We start from the raw sequence: 25,147 nt of genomic DNA, 5'->3' as shown, positions 1-25,147 counted from the left end.
AGATAAATTCTTCCTTTTTCTTTTCAGCTTTTGAAATTTTTGTTCTATACTTTTTCAGTTTGTCAAGTATATTGGATAATAATGGTGATAGTTCATGTTTGAATTATATTGAATTTGAGAGATGTTGTCAGGATATACGAGTAGTATTGTGCAGGTAGCTGGAGGCAGGAAGATCTGAGTTCAAATAAGCCGCAGATACTTACTAGCTGTTTGACTTTGGCACAGTCCATAATCCTGTTTGCTTCAGGTTCCTCATCTGTAAAGTGAGCTAGAGAAGGACATGGCAAACAACTCCTTTGCCAAGAAAACCCCCCAAATGGTGGCTATGATGGAAACAACTGAACAAAAAAATATATGAATATAGGTGTAATACAAAAAAAATGTATTATTAACTACCCAATGAATGTTATAATTTGCTATAAGATTCAAAGAAAATGGAAGTGAACAGGGTTGCAATTTAAGGTAATCATCACCTAGATTTTGCAAATAACCCCAGATCATAGTTGTTTCCTTCTCTAATTCATCTTCTATGTGCCTATCAAAAAATATCTTCCTAAATCATAGGCCTGACCATGTTGCTCCCTGTTCCACAACCTTTGGTGGCTTCATATTGCCATTAGGATAATACCAAGTTTCCCAGCTCACTTGTATTTAAAACAATTCCCAATCCAACTCCATACTAGAATCCTGACTTGTTGCATGTTATTTACCTTCACATACCATGATGCAACCAGACTGGCCACATTCTGAGCTCAGTATTTCCTTCTCCCACCTCAATACTTCTTGGATATAATGGCTCTCTACTGTACCTAGAATATGTTTTCTCTTATCTTTACCTCTTAAAACCACCCTTAGTTTCCTTCAAGGCTCAACCCATATAGCATCTCCTTTAGGTAGCCTTTAAAATTTTTACTTACTTATTTTGTTGTAGCAAGTCTATTTATTTTTATTATACATTGCTTTATGAGTCATGTTGGAAGAGAAGAATCAGAACAAAGGGTAAAAACCATGGGAGAGGTTTAAAAAACAACAACAGAAAAAAGATGTGAATATAGTATGTGTTGATTTACATTCAGTCTCCTTAAATCTTTTTCTGGTTGCAGATGGCATTTTCTGTCCAAAGTCTACTTTGCTTTGGATCACTGAACTGCTGAGAACTAAGCCTTTCATAGTTGATCATCGCACATTCTTGCTATTACTATGTACAATGTATTCCTGGTTCTGCTTGTTTTGCTCAACATCAGTTCATGTAAATCTTCCCAGGCCTTTCTATAATCAGCTTGTTCATCATTTTTTATAGAACAATAATATTCCATTATCTTCTTGTGCCACAGCTTGTTTAGCCATTCCCCAACTGATAGGCATCTACCCTTTTTCCAGTTCTTTGCTACCACAAAAAGACCCACTATAAACGTTTTTGCACATGTGGATCTGATGGGGGTTGAAGTCCCTTTAAGAATATCCGGGCCCAGCCCCCACCCTCAGCTCAGCTTCCCCCAGCCCTCACCTGATCTGAGCTAACTGAAAAGCCGTCGAGAACTTAGGGGTACCGCCCATCATCTTTTGGGTATAAAAGAGGTGAGCCGGAATGCCCTCTTTGCCAAAACATGGTATTCTTCCAGCCATGCAAGGGTTCCTGTCCGCCCAGCGGCCACCTTTGGCCTGGCGTCTTTCTAACTGAGCTTTACTTCCAAATTCCTACAATAAACCTTTTATTTATCAATCTAGGTTTTCGGGCCTGTAAATTCATTTTACAGGGAACACTGCGCCTCATGGGATTATCTATGCGCCAAGAAATGGGGTTCCCCCTTTCCTTTCCCTCATTAGATCCTTTCCCCTCCTCTATGACTTCCTTAGGATACAGATGCAGTAAAGACACTGCTGGATCAAAGGGTATGCACATTTTTATAGCTCTTTGGGAATAGTTCCAGATTGCTCTCCAGAATAGTTGGATCAATTCACAACTCTACTAACAATGCATTAGAGTCCCAGTTTTCCCACATCCCCTCCAACATTCATTATTATTTTTTTCCTGTCATCTTAGCCAATCTGAGAAGTGTAAGGTGATACACCAGAGTTGTTTCAATTTGCAATCTCTAATCAATAGTGATTTGGTGAATTTTTTCATATAACTATAAATGGCTTTAATTTTGTCATCTGAAAATTGTTCATATCCTTTGACCATTTATCAATTGGGGAATGAGTTGTATTCTCATAAATTTGACAGTTAATTTTATAGGTAACTTCTTTTGATGCTCTTAATTGTTTGGTTATCTCTACTTTTTAAAAATAAACATCCATATACCCTTTGATCCAGTATATCATTACTGAGTCTAGTATTCCAAAGACATCATAAAAGAGAGAAAAAGACTTACATGTGCAAAAATGTTTGTAGCAGCCCTTTTCGTAGTGGCAAGAAACTGGAAACTGAGTGGATGCTCATCAGTTGGAGAATGGCTGAACAAGTTATGGCATATGAAGGTAATGGAATATTATTGTTTTATAAGAAATGATGAGCATACTGACCAGAAAAACCTGAAAAGACCTACATGAATGCTGAGTGAAGTGAGCAGAACAAAGAGAACATTATTCAGAGTAACAACAAGATTATGTGATGATCAACTGTACTTGTCTCTTCTCAACAATGATTTGAATCATTTTGCCCCTCCAGTTCATTATATGTCTGCTAAAAGGTAACATGGCTGTAGTACTTTAGGTACATTCTAATATAATAATGTAGAATTTGTGGGTGATTTTGTGATTCAAGGCAATTCTAATATACTTGGGATGGAAAATGCCATTCATATGCAGAGAAAGAACTATGGAGACTGAATGTGGATTGAAGCATAATATTTTACCTTTATTTGTTTATTTGCTTTTTCTTTCTCATGTTTTTTTCCTCTTTTGGTGTAATTTTTCTTGTACAATGTGACAAATATAGAAATATGTTTTAAAAAAGTCTTTATCTTTAACTTATATCAGATTGCTTGCTGTCTTGGGATGGGGAGAAGATAGGGAGAAAGAAAAATTTGTAAATAAAGTCTGAAAAAATAAATTTTGAAAACTATTTTTAAATGTATTTAGAAAAATAAAATACTATTGAAAAAATAAAATAGAATAAAATAAGCATGCATATACAGATGCTTTCAGGTTTATACCTGAATTCAATGGTACAAGCCTGAAATGTCCTTAGGATCATAGGTCACAGCTCTTTCTATGAGGAGCTAGATTGGTCATTTAGCCTATCTTTTTTCTTTTCTGAAACAATCAAGATTAAGTGACACAAGATCACACAGGCAGTAATATTAAGTATTTAGAGCTGAATTTCAATTCAGGTCCTCCTAATTCCCAGGATGGTGTTCTATTTACTGTGCTACTTAGTTGCCCATATTTTTTTTTTTTTTTTTTTCTTTTTTTTTTTTTTTTTTAGTACATATAAGGAAATCAGGTCAAGTAATTTGTCCAAGGTTACAAAGGTTTAAAATGGCAGAACCAAGATTGGAACCAGTTCCTTATACCCCAAATCTAGGACTCTTTCTAGTACAGCTAATCTTGAAAAACTAGTCTTTGTATTCCCAGCATCTTTTGCCATGTCATGCATCCAGTAGGCACTTAATCAATGTTGGATTAATTTAAATAGAAAGCCAATTTCTGATGTAGAAATTAATTCATACAAAGCAATTTCATCCTTGAGGGAGAAGGAAGGAGAAACCCAATCCCACTTTTAATTGAAGACTATATTGTTCAAATAAATCTACTTGCCTGATGAGGGCTTTGGGGCAAGGAGCTTATTTTAATTTGGTTTTAGTGGTTGTGGCTTTTGATAGCAGGTAGTATCAAAAGCTCCTTCCCTCTCATCCTCATGCAGTTTAATCCCCTCAGGCTTCCAGACTTTATGGCTTCTCCTCAGCTACTACTGGGGTAATGGACCATAGATAGAGACATCCCCCTCTCCCCTATACATACATTTGCTGACTTGGGGCTTTAAAAGCCCTAGTAGCAGGAGATAGAAGGCCAACAGAGAAGGCAGCTCTCAGTTATGACTGCAGATTAGGAGAATGGGAAACAGGATAAATCAGTGCATGGCTTCCAGCCACAGCTGTTCCTTTGTTCCCTAGGAGAGGGCTAACTGGAGATTCTTTGGGTTACTTACATCTTGCCCATGGAACAAGGGAATTGTTGCTCAGGGATAGGAGGAATGTTCTTGAACTTGTCCCAGTGTCCTATTGCTATGCTGTTGGGGTAAGCCCTACATAATTTCATATTTTTTTATGTAATGCCTTACACAGGGCACTGTAGCAGACACTTAATAAAAAATAAAAACAAAAACACACACATTTTATTCTACATTATTATATTAGAATGTACCTAATATACTTGGCAGATATATAATGAATCAGAAGGGCAAAATGAGACCTACATTTTCAAATTTAACCAATTTGTTGATTTGTTTTGCTTTTCTATATTTATTTGTTACAAGGAAAGGCTGATGATGGGATAGTTGATAAGTAGTTATTGTGATGCAAAAAAAAAGAAAGAAAAAAGCAGTAGTGAAATTAAAAACACATATGGAATATGAATTCCATATTCAGAAGGAATAAAACTGGTAGAACTGTTTTATTATCATTGTGCTAAAATGAACATACACTTTAAAAATCCTAGCATATACATACATATACATTTCATGTAAAATCCTCTTTTCTGTTTTTTTTATATTGAAATACTCATTTTTATTAAGTGTATAATAATTTTTTTTTAAATGTGGTCAAAGCAGGGTAATTGGATATATTCAGTGGATATATGAAAGTATATCCTTAGAAAAAGAATAGTCAAAATGTCAGCTACTTTTTAATTCAGGGAAAAAAGATCTGCCAGGAAACATATTCTAGCACTGATCAAAACATCAGTTAGTTATACAACCTTAAACAAATTCTTTTTCCTTTCTGAGCTTCTGGAAAAAATGCAATACTGGTTCTGGACTCGTTGAGGAATTGACACTCAAGATTTGGGATTTTTAGAGGGTGGCTGACTACTACTGATTTCAGAGTTCTAGGGATAATACTGAGTGACTAGAATTTCTAATATTGTAGCTCCTGAAGCCACATTCTGTGGATTCCCATTATAAATGAACCAATTGAACTCCATTAATGTTTATATTTGGGATTTACCAAGAAGATGTTGCAGAACAGTTGGTATAAAAAAGATTCCTCAAAGCATCTGGCATTGGGAATTCTTTTTCCCTTTCATGGAGTCTTTATGAAAATCCCCTTAGGTATTGGTTCCTTTCTCTTGTTTATATCTAGCCCATACCATTGGCATCCTCACATAACTAGCACACCACTTCCATTTTCAGACATTTCCTTTATACTTAGCTACTGCCACCTCTTATCAGTGGAGTGGGCTACCTCCTTAGTGGCTTGGGGAAAGGCTATATGAACCTCTGAGAAGCTGTCCCATTCTTTTGAAATTCACAAAATTATCTTTTCAATTGCCTCTCCCAGTATTTATTCACCTAAGATCTATAAAGAATCAACCAAAAGAAAGAAAAAAAGAAAAATAATTCAGTGCACAGGTTTAACTGGAGGCCAGAAAATGAATGCAAATTGTTTTCATTCTCCTGTCTGCCACTCACAGAGGTTCATCCTTCCTTACCTCTTAGAAGAAAGAAGACTGAAAGATTATTATCCTCCTTTTCATATTCCAATTCAGTTACAGTTTCATGCCTTTATCAGTGGTCCTCAAACTTTTTAAATAGGGGCCAGTTCACTGTCCCTCAGACTGTGGGAGGGCTGGACTATAGTAAAAACAAAAGCTCACTCTCTGTCTCCGCCCCTCAGCCCATTTGCCATAACCCTGCGGGTGCATAAACACCCTCATCAGGCACATCTGGCCATCGAGCACATCTGGCCAGCCCGCCGTAGTTTGAGAGCTCCTGCTATTATGGGTTCTTCCAGCTCTATAGCCAATTAGAAGAGTTTCATCATCATACTGTACTACACATTGATTCCTATGATCTCTATGGAAAGATGTCTTCCATGTGTTAAACTGGAGTAAGCCCCAGATTTCTATAGGAAATGTTTAACTATGAATTTTCTCACTATACTGATTGATTAATTTGACCTAATTATGTCTTCTGACTTTTAAAGGGAAACCCATTGGTGGGAATTTATGAGATAATGTATCCAGTGAATGTAGTCCCCCCAAATACCTTGAACTTGAGATAATTTTGTTTTGGAGTTTGCTGTGAGTTGTGGTATGCTTCCAGGTGCTACAGAAATGTCCCAATAAATCCTCTTATAAAGTCTATTCTGCCAATCCAGTTAATTCTACTGCTGACAAAAAGAGTTATCTTTTAATTTTTCTTGAATAATTCAAAGTATTTCCTAAATGGCTGAACCAGTTCTCAGTTGTACCAGCCGTAAATAAGAGATTGTCTTTTCACTGTCCCATGAATGAATTTTTAAATTGTTGAACATCTGTGCTAGTTTTCTTCTGATCAAATTGGAGCTTTCAGGACTCATTGGCTGTAGCCCAGGTCTTCTTCCTGCTAGCCAGCCCATACGCCCACCTCTGTGCTTGAATATAGACCTGTTTCTGAGGTGTATTAATCTGTCTCCAGAGCTGGGTGCTCGAGCTTTAGTCTGCTGATGGTCAAAACAGAGTTTCTGTGAGGACCAAATGAGATAGTAAATTGTAGCGTTTAGCACAGCGCCCAACCTCCACACTTCTTGACAGCTTTAAAAACCATTTACAAAGGGGCAGCTAGGTGGCGCAGTGGATAGAGCACCAGCCCTGAATCCAGGAGGACCCCAGTTCAAATCTGATCTCAGTTTAACACTTCCTGGCTGTGTGACCCTGGGCAAGTCACTTAACCCCAGCCTCAGGGGAAAAAGTCATTACAAAGCAAAAATATTCCTGATTCATGCTTGTCAGTATATTTGAATGTTATTAGAGGATTGTGTACTTCAAATGTATTGACCTCTCCAATAATACACATGAGAAACACGTAACCATAATTATATATGTATTGATATAAGGAAAATGCAAACAAAGCATATGGGTCAGATGTGATCATGTTTTCAAAGGGGAAATGGAAAGAGAAATGCCCTTTTTTAAATTCTTAGTTTAGCAAGTCCATCCAATGGAGACGGTGGGAAATGCGAGTTCAAATTCAGCCTCAGACACTTCCCAGAAAATCTGACCCTTCTCCTCCTCCGATGTGAAACGGGGATACTATCCATCCTTCAGGGTTGTTGTGGAGATTAAATGGATATGATTGGGAATGGTCTTTTGAAACCTCAGAGCGCTAACAGTTTATTTTGGCTTTTGCTTGATGCGAGAGCAGGACCCTCCCCCCGCTTTTACTTTAGCAGAAGCGTAATCGATTCAGTCTTCTACATTGATTTTGAATGTATCTCTCTGGAGCTTGCTTATTACCATTAGTATAGTGCCTGGACACAGTAAGTGATTAATAAATGCTCGTTGAGTAACATGATTATAGATTTTTTTGAGGTTGCGGAGGAATTCCTTTTCTGATTCTAATTGCGCATTTCTGTGTCCCCAGCTTAATGACACACAGCAGTGGTTATGTTCACTACTTACTCAGCGCCGCGGTTTTACAGGAGAGGACTTTTTGACTACCCGCCCGCAGACGCAGACACTGTATTTTAAAAACGCCTTTGCTCGCGGAGGGACAATTGCGATAATCTACCTCTGAAAGGGGCGGGGCCTCAGCGTAGAAGGACGTAACATGCCACCTGCTCCGCTTGAGGGGAACCACGAGGGCGGGGCTACACCTCCAAGTCCTGGCAACCTGTGATTGGGGAGTTCGGGGGTGACGCGTTATTAGAGCGCGGGAGGACCGGAGGTTGGCGAAGTCTGCTCCTGCGCACGGGAAGGGACGCCGCTGGCTACCACCTCTGGCGCCGGGAATTCTGGGGGCTGCGCAGGTCTTCTCTATTTGCTGCTGGGAGGGAAGTCGAAGGTAGGGGTGCTGAGCTTCGCCGCGGGGCTTGAACTGTGCTCGTGGGGCTTGTCGGCCCTGCCTCGGGCGGTCTCTCCATCATAGTTCCCCATCCCCGTGATTGCCTTGTACAAGCCGATCCACTCAACATCCGCACTTCCGCACAAGGCCCCGCCCCTGCCCCCCACAGTTTTGTCCGAGTCTCTGAGCCCTGGGCATTTGACCGTTTCCCCCAACTTCCTCCTCCTGGCTGGTCCCTGGGAGAGAGCGCGACGGGAAGGAGGATGTGGGGGGAAGACGGAGTTTGGTCCCCGTGAGGGGCAGGGATCCGTAATTACTGGAAAGCCTCGGATGCTTTCCGGTATCTCTTAGGGCGTCCATTTTTTTTTTAATGGGGGGCGGGGCGGGTTATTTGGAAGTGGGCTTTCCGATGGGCTTTCCTTCCTCTGCTGAAACCAACTAACCAATAGCGAAGCACAGGCAGCCTCTGAAGTCAGAATTTGAGGAGAAATGGCCTCTTATTAGTGGGCAAAAAAAGGGCAGACTTTTAGTTGATAATTTTTTTTTTTTTTTTTTTTGAGGCAAGGGGTTAAGTGACTTGCTCAGGGTCACACAGCCAGGAAGTGTTAAGTGTCTGAGACCATATTTGAACTCGGGTCCTCCTGAATTCAAGGCTGGTGCTCTATCCACTGCGCCACCTAGCTGCCCCCTTTTAGTTGATTCTTAACTGTTTGTTTGTAAATATAAGTGATATTTTCACGGTGAAACCGGGGTTTTGGATTATTTCCCTTTTAAGTGTTAGTTCCCCTTTTCTGTCAAAATGGTGGGATTTATGTCTCAATTAAGTTTGCAAAGCATTGAACCAATATCACATCACAGGTTTTCTTTGTGACAGTCCTGGTTGGAAGTGAAGGCACAGAAATGCTAAGTGATATTCTCAGGACACACAGGTGAAAAGTTTCTCCCCCTCCCCTCTCCTAGATGGCAGATAGTCTAATACATGCTAAATATGTTAACATATGTTAAATGTGGAGAGGTCTAAATTTGGGTACCTAGATGAAATTGAGGTCTAGTGTCAGGTTCGGGGTACAGGGAGTCAAATAGAGTTCCCCTGCAACCCCTCAGGATTCGGCACAAGGATATAGAGTTAAATGCAGTCTAGTGACAGCACAGAGTCCCTTATAAAGGAATTTACAGACCCCAAAACCTAGATTGATAAAAGAGGTTTATTATAGGAATTGGAAGTAAGGTTAAAGTCTAGTTAGTAAAAAAAAAAAAGGTGTTAGGTAAAGAGAGGAGGGCACCAGAACCAGTGTTCCAGCGGGCAGAGATCCTTGGCATGTCACAAAGAGAGGACTCCAGCTTGGCTCTTTTATAATTAGAGATTTTTTTTTAATTTTTATTTTTTATTTTATTTATAATTTTTTTGACAGTATATATGCATAAGTAATTTTTTTTATAATATTATCCCTTGTATTCATTTTTCCAAATTTTCCCTCCCTCCCCTAGATGACAGGCAATCCCATACATTTTACATGTGTTACAGTATAACCTAAATACAATATATGTGTGTAAATCCAATTTTCTTTTTGCATGGTAAGAATTGGATTCCGAAGGTATAAGTAACCTGGGTAGAAAGACAGTAGTGCAAACACTTTACATTCACTTCCCAGTGTTCCTTCTCTGGGTGTAGCTGTTTCTGTCCATCATTGATCAACTGGAAGTGAGTTGGATCTTCTTTATGTTGAAGATTTCCACTTCCATCCGAATACATCCTCATACAGTGTTGCTGTTGAAGTGTACAGAGATCTTCTGGTTCTGCTCATTTCACTCAGCATCAGTTGATGTAAGTCTCTCCAAGCCTCTCTGTATTCCTCCTGCTGGTCATTTCTTACAGAGCAATAATATTCCAGAACCTTCATATACCATAATTTACCCAACCATTCTCCAATTGATGGACATCGATTCATCTTCCAGTTTCTAGCCACTACGAAAAGAGCTGCCACAAACATTTTGGCACATACAGGTCCCTTTCCACTCCTCAGTATTTCTTTGGGATATAAGCCCAATAGCAGCAATGCTGGGTCAAAGGGTATGCAGAGTTTGATAACTTTTTGGGCATAGTTCCAAATTGCTCTCCAGAATGGCTGGATTCGTTCACAACTTCACCAACAATGCATCAGTGTCCCAGTTTTCCCACATCCTCTCCAACATTCATCATTATTTGTTCCTGTCATCTTAGCCAATCTGACAGGTGTGTAGTGGTATCTCAGAATTGTCTTAATTTGCATCTCTCTGATCAATAGTGATTTGGAACACTTTCATATGAGTGGATATAGTTTCAATTTCATCCTCTGAGAATTGTCTGTTCATATCCTTTGACCATTTATCAATTGGAGAATGGTTTGATTTCTTATAAATTAGGGTCAGTTCTCTATATATTTTGGAAATGAGGCCTTTATCAGAACCTTTAACTGTAAAACTATTTTCCCAATTTGTTACTTCCCTTCTAATCTTGTTTGCATTAGTATTGTTTGTACAGAAACTTTTTAGTTTAATGTAATCAAAATCTTCTATTTTGTGATCAATAATGATCTCTAGTTCTCCTCTGGTCATAAATTCCTTCCTCCTCCACTGGTCTGAGAAGTAGACTATTCTCTGTTCCTCTAATCTATTTATGATCTCATATAATGAGAGATTTAGCTAAAGGGGCCTATAGGTGGAGTCCTAAATTGGCTCAGATCCCATGGGGGCTGGGACAGGCCCTGATCTCCTATTGGAATTCAAAGGGATGCTTTTGACCAAGATTTGTTAATCAAAGGTCCTAGCTTCTTGAATTGATAATGCATCTGCTAGGAGGGGCTGGGAATCAGAAAGTAATAAATCTATCTGAAAGGATAGTTTCTTAAAGAGAGCACAACCTACTTCATATTGTATTTAACATGTATTAGTCTATCTGCTATCTGGGAGAGGGGGTGGGGGGAAGGAGGGGAAAAATTGGAATAGGTTTTGCAGTTGTCAATGCTGAAAAATTACCTTTGTCTTGTAAATAAAAAGCTATAATAAAATAAAATATATGTTAAATCCAATATACATATACATATTTAATATATTTATTTTGCACAAGAAAAATCTGATTAAGAAGAAAAAAAACTGAGAAAGAAAACAAAAATGCAAGCAAACAATAATAAAAAGAGAAAGAATGTGATGTTGTGGTGCACAGTCCTCTCTGGGGATAGATGCTCTTTTCATTATTGAACAACTGGAACTGGTTTGAACTTTCATTGTTGGAGAGAGCCATGTTCATCGGAATTGATCTGTGTTATACTCTTGTTGCTGTATATAATGTTTTTCTGTTTCTGCTCATTTTACTTAGCATCAGTTTATTTAATATGAGATGAGTATATTTCAAATACCAAGAACATTAAAGTCAAGGAGTCTTGAGATGGAGTGCTATTGAGTAAATTGTATTCCCTTTAATCTTTGTAGGGGGACCCTTTAATCTGTGGGGGAAGGCTGGGATCAGGAGTCCCTCTGGGCCTCTGGGAGGGGGCCACACTCATTCTTAAGGGTAATTCCCAGATAAGTAATCTTGTTCAATTGGAAATTTTGGCCAAACTGTTCCCCATCTCAGGGCCGGGACAAACAGAATAAAACCAGAAGTTTTTCAATCCACTTTTGCTAATTTCTAAGAAGAGTTTGCCCACTAAGAAAGCTGTTTTCTTAGTGTAAATAAACCCATCTTTTTCACAAAATTTGAGCCTGGGGTTCATTGGCTTTGCGAATTTTTGAATTCTTTCACAAAGCCTGCGCAACTGGCCAAGGGGGATCCCATTGCTGTTAGGGCATCTCTCAACCTTCACTTCTCACACCTCCACATTATATCTTAGGAAACACAAGTAAGTCATTTTGGAATGTGAAGTGCATTAAGGATAATATGAAATATAGGTTAGATTTTAAAAAGATAGGTTAGAATTAAATCATGAGGGGCTTCAAATTCAAGATGAGAAAAAATTTTGTCCTAGAGAAAATAGGGAGTTATTGAAGAATCTTGAGCAAAGGAGTAATGTGATTGGCATTGTGGTTTAGAAAGATTACTTAAATTTGACAGTTCTGTGGAGGCTGGATTGGAGAGAAGAAAGATTAGCCGCCAATATATATATTTTTAATTTAATAGTTTTTATTTACCAGATATATGCAACATTGACAATTGCCATACCTTTGGTTCTAATTTTTCCCCTCCTTCCCCTCCTCCCCCCCATGGCAGGTTGACCAATACATGTTCAGTATCTTAAAGTATAAATTAAATACAATATATGTATACATGTCCAAACAGTTGTTTTGCTGTACAAAAAGAATCGGACTTTGAAATAGTGTACAATTAGCCTGTGAAGGAAATAAAAAATGCAGGTGGACAAAATTAGAGGGATTGGGAATTCTATGTAGTGGTTCATAATTATCTCCTAGAGTTCTTTCTCTGGGTGTAGCTGGTTCAGTTCATTACTGCTCTATTGGAACTGATTTGGTTCATCTCATTGTTGAAAATGGCCACATCCATCAGAATTGATCATCGTATAGTATTGTTGTTGAAGTATACAACGATCTTCTGATCCTGCTCATTTCACTCAGCATCTGTTCATGTCTCTCCAGACCTCTTTGTATTCATCCTGCTGGTCATTTCTTACAGAACAATAATATTCCATAATATTCCATTTATTCAGCCATTCTCCAATTGATGGGCATTTATTGAATTTCCAGTTTCTAGCCACTAAGAAAAGGGCTGCCACAAACATTCTTACACATACAGGTCCCTTTCCCTTCTTTAAGATCTCTTTGGGATATAAGTCCAGTAGTAATACTGCTGAGTCAAAGAGTGTGCACAGTCTGACAACTTTTTGAGCATAGTTCCAAATTGCTTTCCAGAATAGCTGAATGTATTCACAATTCCATCAACAATGTATCAGTGTCCCTGTTTTCTCACATCTCCTCCAACGTTACGCATTATCTTTCCCTGTCATTCTAGTAAATCTGACGTATATAGGGGTATCTCAGAGTTGTCTTAATTTGCATTTCTCTGATTAATAATGAAATGGAGCATCTTTTCATATGGCTAGAAATAGTTTCAATTTCTTCATCTGAGAATTGTCTGTTCATATCCTTTGACCAATTGATAAAAATGACAATTGATAAAAATTGGAAAATGGCTTGATTTCTTATAAACTAGAGTCAATTCTCTATATATTTTGGAAATGATAGCCGCCAATAATTTAATTAGATTTTTGCAATAGTCCAAGTTAAAGGTGATAAAAATGTGAACTAGGATGATAGCCTTGTGAATGGAAAAAGGGGGAAGATGCAAGATATTTAAAGTAGATTTAACAAGATTAAAAATTGAGTTGAGTAAAGAAGTGGAAATATTTGAGCATAATTCTGAAATTGATTTTTTACCATGTCCAGAGATCAAATCCACCACACTCAAAGGATAAAAATTTTCTTTCACTGGAGTTACTCAAAAGGATGTTACACAATGTTTAACATAGTTCAATCACTCAGCAAGGCACTGGACTAGGTGCTAGGGATAGAAATACAAAGAACAAATTAATTCCTGTATGCAATGAACTAATATTCCAATGGAGGTTACAAGTACATGTAAAATGTATATCACAGAAATATAAAATAAATGCAATATTACAAAGTGCTGGGGATACAAAAAAGAGGGGAAAGTTGCTGCCTCTTGGGAATTCATAATCTAAGGGGGAAGAAAACAAATAGTATAAATAAGGTATGTACATTATAGGATAAATAGGGAATAATTAAGAAATTGGGCACTAGAATTAAGAGAAATTGGGAAAAAGATGGCGTAACCAGAGTAGTTTTGAGAGTCACCAGCATAGAGATGAAGAAGGAGCAAATGAGATAATACTTGTATTTAGCACCCTATCTGACGGATAGATATTACATTCTTAATAAATGTTTATTTCAGTCTTTCTCTCCCAGACTCATTGATCCTAATGATGGACCTCCTTGAGCGGTTGAAATACTTCTTTCATCCCATTACCACGTCCAGGCTCTATCTACCATCACTCAGTAATTTATTCTTTGAGTTTCATTTAGTCCATATTTATCACCCAATCCAAATTCTGATAATATGTCTACTGACTTCCAGGACATTCTCCTTCCTTGATGAATTCAGTGCCTCCCTCTCAACCTTCAACATAGATAAGGATACTTTATCAAATTCTTTAGTCCTCCAGTTTCTAAGCATACTTGATTCCTCCCCATTATTTATTTCCCACCCTTACCCCAACTTCACATAGAAATGGATTTACTCTTAATCTTGCTATTACTCTTAAGTATTCCACATCCATAGTCATGAACTGCTAAGATTCCTTTATCATATCATAATCTATTGTCATTCTACCTTTTGTCTTGCAACTTCAAATCATGTTCTTTCTCAGAGAGGTAGAAAGAAGAGAGGTAGAAAGGCATCCTTGCAGTTTCCAGTTATTTGCCACCTTAGAGAGAGATGCTTTAAATATTGAGAACATATAGGTTCTTTTCTATTTTCCCTAATCATCTTGAGAAGCACACCTACTAGGTATTTTGCTGGTTCAAAGGGAGTTTAATAACTCTTTGGGCCTAATTCTAAATTGCTCCAAAATGATTGGATCAACTCCGAGATCTGATGAGGTTTAGATTTGGGGTATCCAAATGAAATTAAGGTTTCTGGTGGTCAGGAAGTAAAAGTCTAGTGATGGCGCAAAGGTAGGGAGTTCTGAGAATTCCCTTTCTGGTGGTGCAGAGATCCTATGTGTAACGTGCTCTCCTGGCAGTTACAATTACTAGTCTATCCTAGACCCACCAGAGTACCTTTGACCACTGTCCTTTGCAGTGTGAGCTCTACCCGGCTCGCCTCCTCTGAGGCCTTCTAAGGTCTCTGGCCACAATCTCTTGAATCTATAGCTTAATAACCGGTAGCGCACTCAAGAACAATCACGTGTAATCTTAAAAGCCTTTATTATACCTACTCACATAATGCCCTGACTGATGCCCTGACTTGTTGGTTCCCGAGTGAACACCTGGTCAGAAGACCCATGTGTTCACTACCAAAATCCTTACCTCTTTCGGCTACCCATCTTGGCTTGGCCACCCAGGCTAGGAGCCAGGGTGAACAGCACGAGGTTAAAGAGGGCGGTTGCTGCCTGCAGTGGGCTTACATAGGGCCTGTGAGGTCACACACACAGCCAATCAGCGAGAGAGTCACCCATTACGAAACTATCTCAATATGGCCAGGATCCCGCCCAAGGGCAGTCCTAATATCCACAGAAATTACTTCCGGGCCTCAATCTCCCGATGCACTGTGTCCGCCCATTTAAAGGGCCCTTACAATTCCCTTTCTCTTGTTTTGCGGGAACCGCACATCTCACCAAGCTAAACTTTTAGCACCAGCTATAGTTCACTTGATCCATGAGATGACAGTGTTATGCCCAAGGAGGTACAAAGCAGCAGATCAGTAAACAGAAGTATGACAATGAGAACCAGGCTCAACAGTGGCCCAAGTGTTCAACCCATTCATCAAAGTCATACTCGAGATAATAAGCCAAAGAGGTTGGATGCCAATGAGGTAGGATGTCAACACTGAGGTGGGAAGTCAACAAGGTAAAACATCACAATTCTAGTTAACAAATATCAGTGAGGTAGGTTGTCACAATTCTAGTTACATTTATCACAGTTCTAGACCAATTCTAGTTTCTTACAATTTTCTGTTGCACTTTTCACACTCCTAGAACAATTCTAGCTTATCACAATTCTCAATTGCACTTGTCACAATCCTAGAACAATTCTAGCTTATCACAATTCTCAATTGCACTTTTCACAATCCTAGAGCAATTCTAGCTTATCACAATTCTCTATTGCACTTTTCACAATTCTAGAACAATTCTAGTTTCACAGGTGCACATAAGCAGTCATGTCCAGTAACATTGTCTCAATAACAATGGCAGGTGGGTGTGTTGGTTTTTCACCCACTAATTTAAAAGCATAGTCCTTCAATAGAAAGCATAGGGCAAAGCCTCTTCCCAGGCCACCATATGGCAAGTGGCCACGGGAGAAGCAAGCAGGCCCATTGTCCATTTACAGTCTTTATATTGTGTATCACCCAAAACAGTCCATTTCAGCTGCAACACTGGAACTGTGTCTGGTGTCTCTGGTGTTCCGGTCAGGAGGGGCATCGCTGCCATCAATGTCTGAAGGGCTGCTGACATCTGGCTGGTCTCTCTGGACTGTTGTCTGGTCCTTCTCTTGGATCCCCAGGTTACAAATGTCTCTGGTGGGGATGAACTCTGCTGCTGGATCTGCATCTAGGAAGGACACAGGTGCAGATCGCACAGTCATTAGAGGTGCCAACTGGCCCAGTCACTGGCCAAAGACTAAGGCAGACACCTACATGTCTGGGGTAGGAGGATCAATAGCAGCTGAAGTTAGTGCTACCCCTTTAAGATGGGTATTTGAAGGTGAAACAGGAGTTTTTACTCCTTTTGTGGTTGAAAAAATCCCCATCAATCTGTGGGGAAGAGACATTTTACAGCAGATAGGATTACAAATAAGCACTTCAGCTTTTTAGGCAGGGCTGCTGTTGAAGACCTATCTGCACTTTCATCGGTTGAGGCCCGGAAGTAATTTCTGTGGATATTAGGACTGCCCTTGGGCGGGATCCTGGCCATATTGAGATAGTTTCGTAATGGGTGACTCTCTCGCTGATTGGCTGTGTGTGTGACCTCACAGGCCCTATGTAAGCCCACTGCAGGCAGCAACCGCCCTCTTTAACCTCGTGCTGTTCACCCTGGCAGATAACAGCCTAAAGGGGAACGATACCTGCCCCCCATCACGTTACTCTCTCCTAGAAGAGACTATTAAAAAATTAAGAGAGTTTGAAGAAAAATGGGGAAAGGAAAGAGAAGCTATGATAGAGAATAACAACGTTCTGAAATTGGAGTTGGAAAAATAAAGAATTCACAGGAGATGCAGGGAACCAAAATTTGTGAATTAGAAAAGGTTAAAAAATCACAGGAAAGTAGGATTTCTGAATTGGAAAAGATAAAAAAGTCTCAAGAAAATAGGATTTCTGAATTGGAAAAAGAAAATAATTCTCTAAAAAAAAAAATTAGGGAAATGGAAAAAAATTCAATAGAGCAAAATAATTCATTTAAAAACGCAATTGGGCATATACACAAAGAACTAAAAACTGTGAATGAAGAAAATAACTCCTTAAAAATCAGGACGGAACAAATAGAAATGAATGATTCATTGAGAACCCAAGAATCAGTCAAATAAAACAAAAAAAATTAAAAGCTGGAGAATAACGCCAAATACTTACTGGGAAAATCTATAGACCTGGAAAATAGATCTAGGAGAGATAATCTGAGGATCATTGGACTTCCTGAAAACTATGACCATAAAAAGAGCCTAGATTCTATTTTACAGGAACTCATCAAAGAAAACTGTCCAGAGATAATAGAAACAGAAGGGAAAGTAGATGTCGAAAGAATTCATCAAACTCCTTCTGAAATAGACCCTAAAAAAAGAACACCACGCAATATTGTGGCTAAGCTGCAGAATTACCACACAAAGGAGAAAATCTTGCAAGCAGCTAGAAAAAAACAATTTAAATACCAAGGTGCCACAATAAGGGTCACACAAAATCTGGCTGCCTCCACATTAAAAGATAGAAGGGCCTGGAACCTGATAATCCGAAAGGCAAAAGATCAAGGATTACAACCAAGAATAAACTACCCAGCTAAGTTTAGCATTTTTTTCCATGGAAGAAGATGGTCATTCAATGAAATAGAGGAATTCCATATGTTTCTAAGAAAAAAACCAGACTTAAATAAAAAATTTGATCTACATCCACAAGACTGAAGAGAAACAGAAAAAGGTACACAGAACCCTTGAGAACTGTATCTCTGTTGTGGATATATAGAAAGTACGCATGGATTTTACTGATATTAAAAAAAAGGGGGGTGTAGTAAAGGGAAGGGGGTAGTATCAGAAAAAGGGGAAGGAGTGATAAAAAGAGGGAAACTACATCCCAGGAAGAGGCATAGAAAATATACCACATCTGAGGGAATTTAGAGAGGGGGAGAAACATTGTGTGAATCTTACTCTCATCAGAAGAGGCTCAAAGAGTAAATAATTGACATATTTGTTTTTCAGAGAATTCTCTCTCGCCTCATTAAAAGGTAGGAGAGGAAAAGGGAAAAGGAAGAGGGGAATAAGGGAAGGGACTTGGAGGGAGAGGGGAGGGATACTAAAAAAAAAAAGTGGGGTCTATAAATTAAATATCGGGGAAGGGGTTCAGGGGGGTCAAGGGAAAAAGCATAATCTGGGGATAATATGATGGCAGGAAATACAGAATTAGTAATTTTAACTGTAAATGTGAATGGGATGAATGCTCCCATCAAACGGAGACGGATAGCAGACTGGATCAAAAATCAGAATCCTACAATATGTTGTTTACAGGAAACACACTTAAAGCAGGGAGATACATACAGAGTAAAGGCAAAAGGTTGGAGCAGAATCTATTATGCTTCAGGTAAAGCCAAAAAAGCAGGGGTAGCCATCCTTATCTCAGATCAAGCAAAAGCAGAAGTTGATCTAATTAAAAGAGATAAGGAAGAAACCTATATCCTGCTGAAAGGTAGCATAAATAATGAAGCCATATCAATGCTAAGCATATATGCACCAAGTGGTATAGCATCTAACTTTCTAAAGGAAAAGTTAAGAAAATTGCAAGAAGAAATAGACAGTAAAACTATAATAGTGGGAGATCTCAACCTTTCAAAGTCTGTCTTCTATAGGAAACCCTTCCTGATCCCCCTTAATTTTAATATCTACTCTCTATTGGTTATTTCCACATTTTCCTGCATATATTGTGTTTACATGGAGTTATCTTGATGTTGTCACTCCCTTAATTGTGAGCTTCTTGAGCAGGGACTGGCCTTTACTTTTCTTTGTATGCCCAGTTCTCAGCACAGTGCCTGGCACATACCATTTATTAACTGCTTTTAAAATGTTTATTAACAGCTTCTAAATTCTATGCAGTCTAGCCTTTTACCTTATTATTCAATGGAAACTGTTCTCAAAGTTACTAAGCATCCTTTTAATTGCTAAATCTAATGGCTTTCTCAGACTTCATCCTTTTTGACCTCTCTGCAGCCTTTGAGGTTGTTGATCACCCTCTTCTCTCTTGTATTTTTTGGAACTTTTCTCTCCTGGTTCTCTTTGTCTTACTGCTCCTTCTAGGTCTCCTTTGTTAGATCTTCATCTAAGTCTTGCCATCTAAGATTGAGGATTTTCCAAGGCTTAATCCTGGGCTTTCTTCTTTTCTCCCTCTGTACTATTTCATTTGCTAGCTCTCAGTGATCCTATGATCTCAACAATCATCTCCATGTAGATGACTCTCAGATAACGTCTTTCCCTTCTTCCTGTCTTGCACTATTCAAACTTCATCCCTTCAGAATCAAATACAAAGTCCTCTGCTTGACTTTGATAGCCCTTCATAACCTTTCTCCTTTCTACCTTTTTATTTTCATACCTTCTTCTCCTAGTGCTTCTTTGTTCCCATGAACACATTTCCATCCCCTGACTGACCCATCTCTGGGGTTTTCACTGTCTGGTCCTTATGCCTGGCACATTCCCTCTGGTCATCTCAGTTTCCTGACTTCCCAAGGGGCTTCCTTATAGTTTCTCTCAAAGTCTTATCTTCAGGAAGCTTTTCCTAGCTCTTAATCTTCTCTCTGCGATTTTCTTCAGTTTGTCCTGCATTTATCTTGTTTGTGCATAGCTTTTTGCAAGTTACCTTCATTAGACTGTGAGCTCCTTGGGGTCAGTAGTGGTTTTGTGTGTACAAGCCTTTCTTTGTACTTTCAATATATAGTAGGCACATAGTAGTTGCTTAGTAAATGTTAGTTGACTGATTTATTATTCTTAGGCAATACAAAACTAAAAGATTACATCAAATTCCTTAGAAGTACTGTGTTTCTAATTACATCTATTGTTATAGTATTTCTGATAATGTAGAGAACAATTTGTATTTCCCTTTGGAAAATATTTAAAACCTTTTTAATAAAACACTGCAGGTGCGGTAAGCCTTCCTTGAATTACTGAAACTTTAAACTAAGAATTCTTTGTCTTTTTAGACTTTTGCCTTTTTCATTCCCAAAGAGAATGGGATATTGACCGAATTTAAGACTTTATCCTCTTGGTCCATTACCTAAAGCTGTTGGTGCTAATCATCACCTTGCTCCTTTGAGAAATGATTGAGATCACTGGGAGGAGTCTCTTATTAGTCCTCTGAAGAATTAAGAAAGGAATTAAATTGTGACTTATTCTAGAATGTTAGTGAATGAGATGAGGTGAGATCTTTCAAGACAGTTGTGAAAATCGAGTAAGGCTTCATCTACTTCAGAGTTGAGTGTTTTAAGAAACTGTGAGAAATGGATGAACATTTTATTTGGTTTCCAGAGCTATGCAAATTAAATTGGAGAAATAAAACTTAAAATTAAAAAAAATTTGAAACCCACGAGGGGGGGTTACAAAAAGTAATCTGGATGTTATGGAATATTATTCTTCTGTAAGAAATACCCAGTAGGATAATTTCAGAGAGGCCTGGAGAGACTTATAAGAACTGATGCTGAGTGAAATGAGCAGAACCAGGAGATCATTATACATGGCAACAAGAGTATACTATGGATCAATTCTGATGGACATGGCTCTCTTCAACAATGAGATGATTCAAACCAGTTCCAATTGTTGAGTACTAAAGAGAGCCATCTACACCCAGAGAGAGGACTGAGGGAATTGAGTGTGGACTATAACATAGCATATTCACTCTTTCTGTTATTGTTTGCTTGCATTTTTGTTTTCTTTCCCAGGTTTGCTTTTTTTTTTCCTAGATCTGATTTTTCTTGTGCAGCAAGATAACTATATAAACATGTATACATATATTGGAGTTAACATATAATTTAACATATTTAATATGTGTTGGAGTACTTGCCATCTAGGGAGAGGGTGGGGGGAAGTAGGGGAAAATTTGGAACAGAAGGTTTTGCTCAATGTTGAAAAAAAAATTATCTGTGCATATGTTTTGTAAATAAAAAGATATAATAATAATAATTTTTTAAAAATAAAAGAAGTAATATGGGATGGAAATTTTAGATTTGAACAGGAGCCCTCTGAACTTTGCCTCCATAAGAATATAAGCTCTTTGGGGACAGGGACTAGATTTTGTAATCAGAGGTGATGGCTTGAGGTTTGAAAATAATTTTTTGTTCTTGGCCCTTAGCCCTCCTCTGTTATCATCCCCCTTCTAGAATGTAAGTTTCTTAGGGGCAGGGACTGGTTGTGTAATGAGTGGAGTAAGATATGGTGAAGAACTTACAGATTAAGCACATATTGATCAGAGACTGCTAGCTAAGGTAAACCAGGCCTATAAGCCCCAGCCACATGAAGGCCTAGGCTGTATTCCATTGCCCAAATAGGGATTAGGAACAAACACAAAGAGGCTGTAAATCACTTTGTCGGCTGAATTCCACTGACCAAATTGGGGGGGTGGTTGCAGAATTGTATGACCAATCACAACACATGGAGGGTGGGATTTTGGAGGTTCTTTGACTGAAATGTATAAAAGTTGTGAACATTTTCAAGGGAGTGGCTCTCTCCTGCTGTGAATTTGGCTCACAGACCAGGATGGGGTCTGCTTCTCGAGATTCTAATAAATAATTCTGCTTTTCTCTGAGTGATCTCTGAGTAGTCATTTTTGGATAGGATTTTCTATCCCTCACAGTAATGAGGACTGGAGATTTATGTGGAGTAGCTTCTGTAACAGTTAATGGGGAATCAGGAGAGAAATTTGTGTTGTGCCACAGTTCTCTTTTATTGTCCTGACTCAGTCTTCCTAATTGTCCTGACTCAGTTTCCCTGAATTGTTCTGCCTCAGTTTCTAATTGTTGTGCTCAATCCTGCAAAACCACCCCTCCCTCTTAATCATCAGAATATTTGATAAGGATAAAAGATCTTATATTTTAGAATATCAGAATGCCTCTCCCCATCCCAATCTATCAGAATATCAGATACTATTTTATCAGATGCCTCTTCCATCTCTGTTGCCTCCCCCCATTATGTCATCTTCATCTCCAGTACCTCCCCAACCCTTTTAGAGTCCTGTTCCCAGCACCCTGACTTTACCCTTGCCTCAGTCTACCCCCTGTATCTGAGCCACGTGTATATATGTCATTGAGAACTCACATTGTTGGCTGGATTCTTGGAGACAACAGTCTCATTCAGCCCTGGGACCAAACCATGGATACATTTGGTCCAATAAATCTCTCCCTTTTAAATAAAATATTAAATACTTTCTAATTGCTATCTTCCCTCAGTTTCTCCAGCATTACACTTGTGCTTCTGAATAGGAAATATAAAACTGCTCTTGGGGTTTTAAAAGGTGTGTCTATTTTTTTTTATTAATTTTATAATTATACTTTTTTTTTTGACAGTATATATGCATGAGTAATTTTTTTATAACATTATCCCTTGTATTCATTTTTCCAGATTTTCCCCTCCCTCCCTATACTCCCTCCCCTAGATGACAGGCAATCTCATACATTTTCTTGTTGCACATTAAGTATTGGATTCTGAAGGTATAAGTAACCTGGGTAGATAGACAGTAGTGCTAATATTTTACATTCAATTCCCAGTGTTCCTTCTCTGGGTGTAGTTGTTTCTGTCCATCATTGATCAGCTGGAAGTGAGTTGGATCTTCTCTATGTTGAAGATATCCACTTCCATCAGAATGCGTCCTCATACAGCATTGTTGCTGAAGTGTATAGTGATCTTCTGGTTCTGCTCATTTCACTCAGCATCAGTTTGTGCAAGTCTCTCCAAGCCTTTCTGAATTCATCCTGCTGGTCATTTCTTACAGAGCAATAATATTCCATAGCCTTCATATACCATAATTTACCCAACCATTTTCCAATTGATGGACATCCATTCATCTTCGTTTCTAGCCACTATGAAAAGAGCTGCCACAGACATTTTGGCACACACAGATCCCTTTCCCCTCTTTAGTATTTCTTTGGGATATAAGCCCAGTAGTAGCACTGCTGGATCAAAGGGTATGCAGAGTTTGATAACTTTTTGGGCATAGTTCCAAATTGCTCTCCAGAATGGTTGGATTCTTTCACAACTCCACCAACAATGCATCAGTGTCCCAGTTTTCCCACATCCTCTCCAACATTCATCATTATTTGTTCCTGTCATCTTAGCCAATCTGACAGGTGTATAGTGGTATCTCAGAGTTGTCTTGATTTGCATTTCTCTGATCAGTAGTGATTTGGAACACTCTTTCATATGAGTGGAAATAGTTTCAATTTCATTATCTGAGAATTGTCTGTTCATATCAAAAGGTATGTCTATTAACTTAGGCATCCATTCTTGCAAGAATGTCAAATCTTTCCTTCATTCATCAATGAGTCAATGGAGTTCTTGGCAAGATATTATTATTTCTTATAAGACCATTTTTGTCTTTGGTTGCTCTACTGAAATTTAAAACTATAAAATCCTTAGGCTAAGTAGTCTTTTTGTCTATTTTCTCTCATTCTGTCAGGACTATGTTGAGGCTCAGAAGGGACCCCAAAAGGTTGGGTGTAGTGTTCTGTTCTCTAAATTGTAATGGTTCTCTGTGAGCAGATTTCTTGGGGAGTTTCTGGAGGCAGCCTTAGTTTCAGTTCAGTTCATTAATCCCAAAATGTAGCCAGGAGTTAAAGTCCAGATCCTTTATTGTCTCTTTCACTCTGGAGGCCTTCCTTTCTCCTTGGTTCCTGAGAGCTCTTTTAAAAAATTTTTTTTTAATTATTTTTTTTAATGAATATTTTTTCCCATTTTAAAAATTAATTTTATAATTATAACATTTTTTGACAGTACATATGCATAGGTAATTTTTTACAACATTATCCTTTGTACTCCCTTCTGTTCTGAATTTTTCCCCTCCTTCCCTCCACCCCCTCCCCTAGATGGCAGGCATTCCCATATATATTAAATATGTTATAGTATATCCTAGGTACAGTATATATGTGCAGAACCTAATTTTGTTGTTGTTGTTGTTGCAAAGGAAGAATTGGATTTGGAAGGTAAAAATAACCTGGGAAGAAAAACAAAAAAATGCTAACAGTTTACACTCATTTCCCAGTGTTCCTTCTCTGGGTGTAGCTGATTCTTTCCATCATTGATCAATTGGAATTGGATTAGCTCTTCTCTATGTTGAAAATATCCACTTCCATCAGAATACATCATCATATAATATTGTTGTTGAAGTGTATAATGATCTCCTAGTTCTCGTTTCACTCAGCATCAGTTGATGTCTCTCCAAGCCTCTCTGTATTCATCCTGTTGGTCATTTCTTACAGAACAATAATATTCCATAACATTCTATAATTTACCCAACCATTCTCCAATTGATGGGCATTCATTCATTTTCCAGTTTCTAGCTACTACAAAAAGGGCTGCCACAAACATTTTGGCACATACAGGTCCCTTTCCCCTCTTTAGTATTTCTTTGGGATATAAGCCCAGTAGTAGCACTGCTGGATCAAAGGGTATGCACAGTTTGATAACTTTTTGGGCATAGTTCCAGATTGCTCTCCAGAATGGTTGGATTCTTTCACAACTCCACCAACAATGTATTAGTGTCCCAGTTTTCCCACATCCTCTCCAACATTCATCATTATTTGTTCCTGTCATCTTAGCCAATCTGACAGGTGTGTAGTGGTATCTCAGAGTTGTCTTGATTTGCATTTCTCTTCAGTAGTGATTTGGAACACTCTTTCATATGAGTGGAAATAGTTTCAATTTCATCATCTGAAAATTGTTCATATCCTTTGACCATTTATCAATTGGAGAATGGCTTGATTTCTTATAGAGTCAATTTTCTGTATATTTTGGAAATGAGGCCTTTATCAGCCTTTAACTGTAAAAATGTTTTCCCAATTTGTTACTTCCCTTCTAATCTTGTTTGCATTAGTTTTGTTTGTACAAAAGCTTCTTAATTTGATGTAATCAAAATTTTCAATTTTGTGATCAATAATGATCTCTAGTTCTCCTTTGGTCACAAATTCCTTCCTCCTCCACAAG

The 25,147-nt window shown here is 38.4% G+C and overlaps 1 protein-coding gene across 4 annotated transcripts in view; it reads left to right on the top strand.

The window, feature by feature from the left end:
* The first annotated feature begins 7,780 nt into the window (after positions 1-7,780).
* The window catches only part of SIL1 (SIL1 nucleotide exchange factor), a 327,722-nt gene continuing 310,355 nt past the window's right edge, over positions 7,781-25,147 (top strand). Inside the window, exons 1-2 of one of the 4 annotated variants that reach the window (XM_074291467.1) lie at positions 7,956-7,984; positions 9,637-9,809. The gene's annotated coding sequence lies outside the window, so the exon portion shown is untranslated. Of the gene's footprint in view, positions 7,985-9,636; positions 9,810-25,147 lie in introns of all 4 variants that reach the window. The other 3 variants (XM_074291465.1, XM_074291470.1, XM_074291468.1) reach the window with 3 other exon arrangements.

The sequence above is a fragment of the Sminthopsis crassicaudata genome, chromosome 2, assembly GCF_048593235.1.
Source record: "Sminthopsis crassicaudata isolate SCR6 chromosome 2, ASM4859323v1, whole genome shotgun sequence".
NCBI lineage: Eukaryota > Metazoa > Chordata > Mammalia > Dasyuromorphia > Dasyuridae > Sminthopsis > Sminthopsis crassicaudata.
This window is presented reverse-complemented; position numbering and strand designations above follow the sequence as displayed.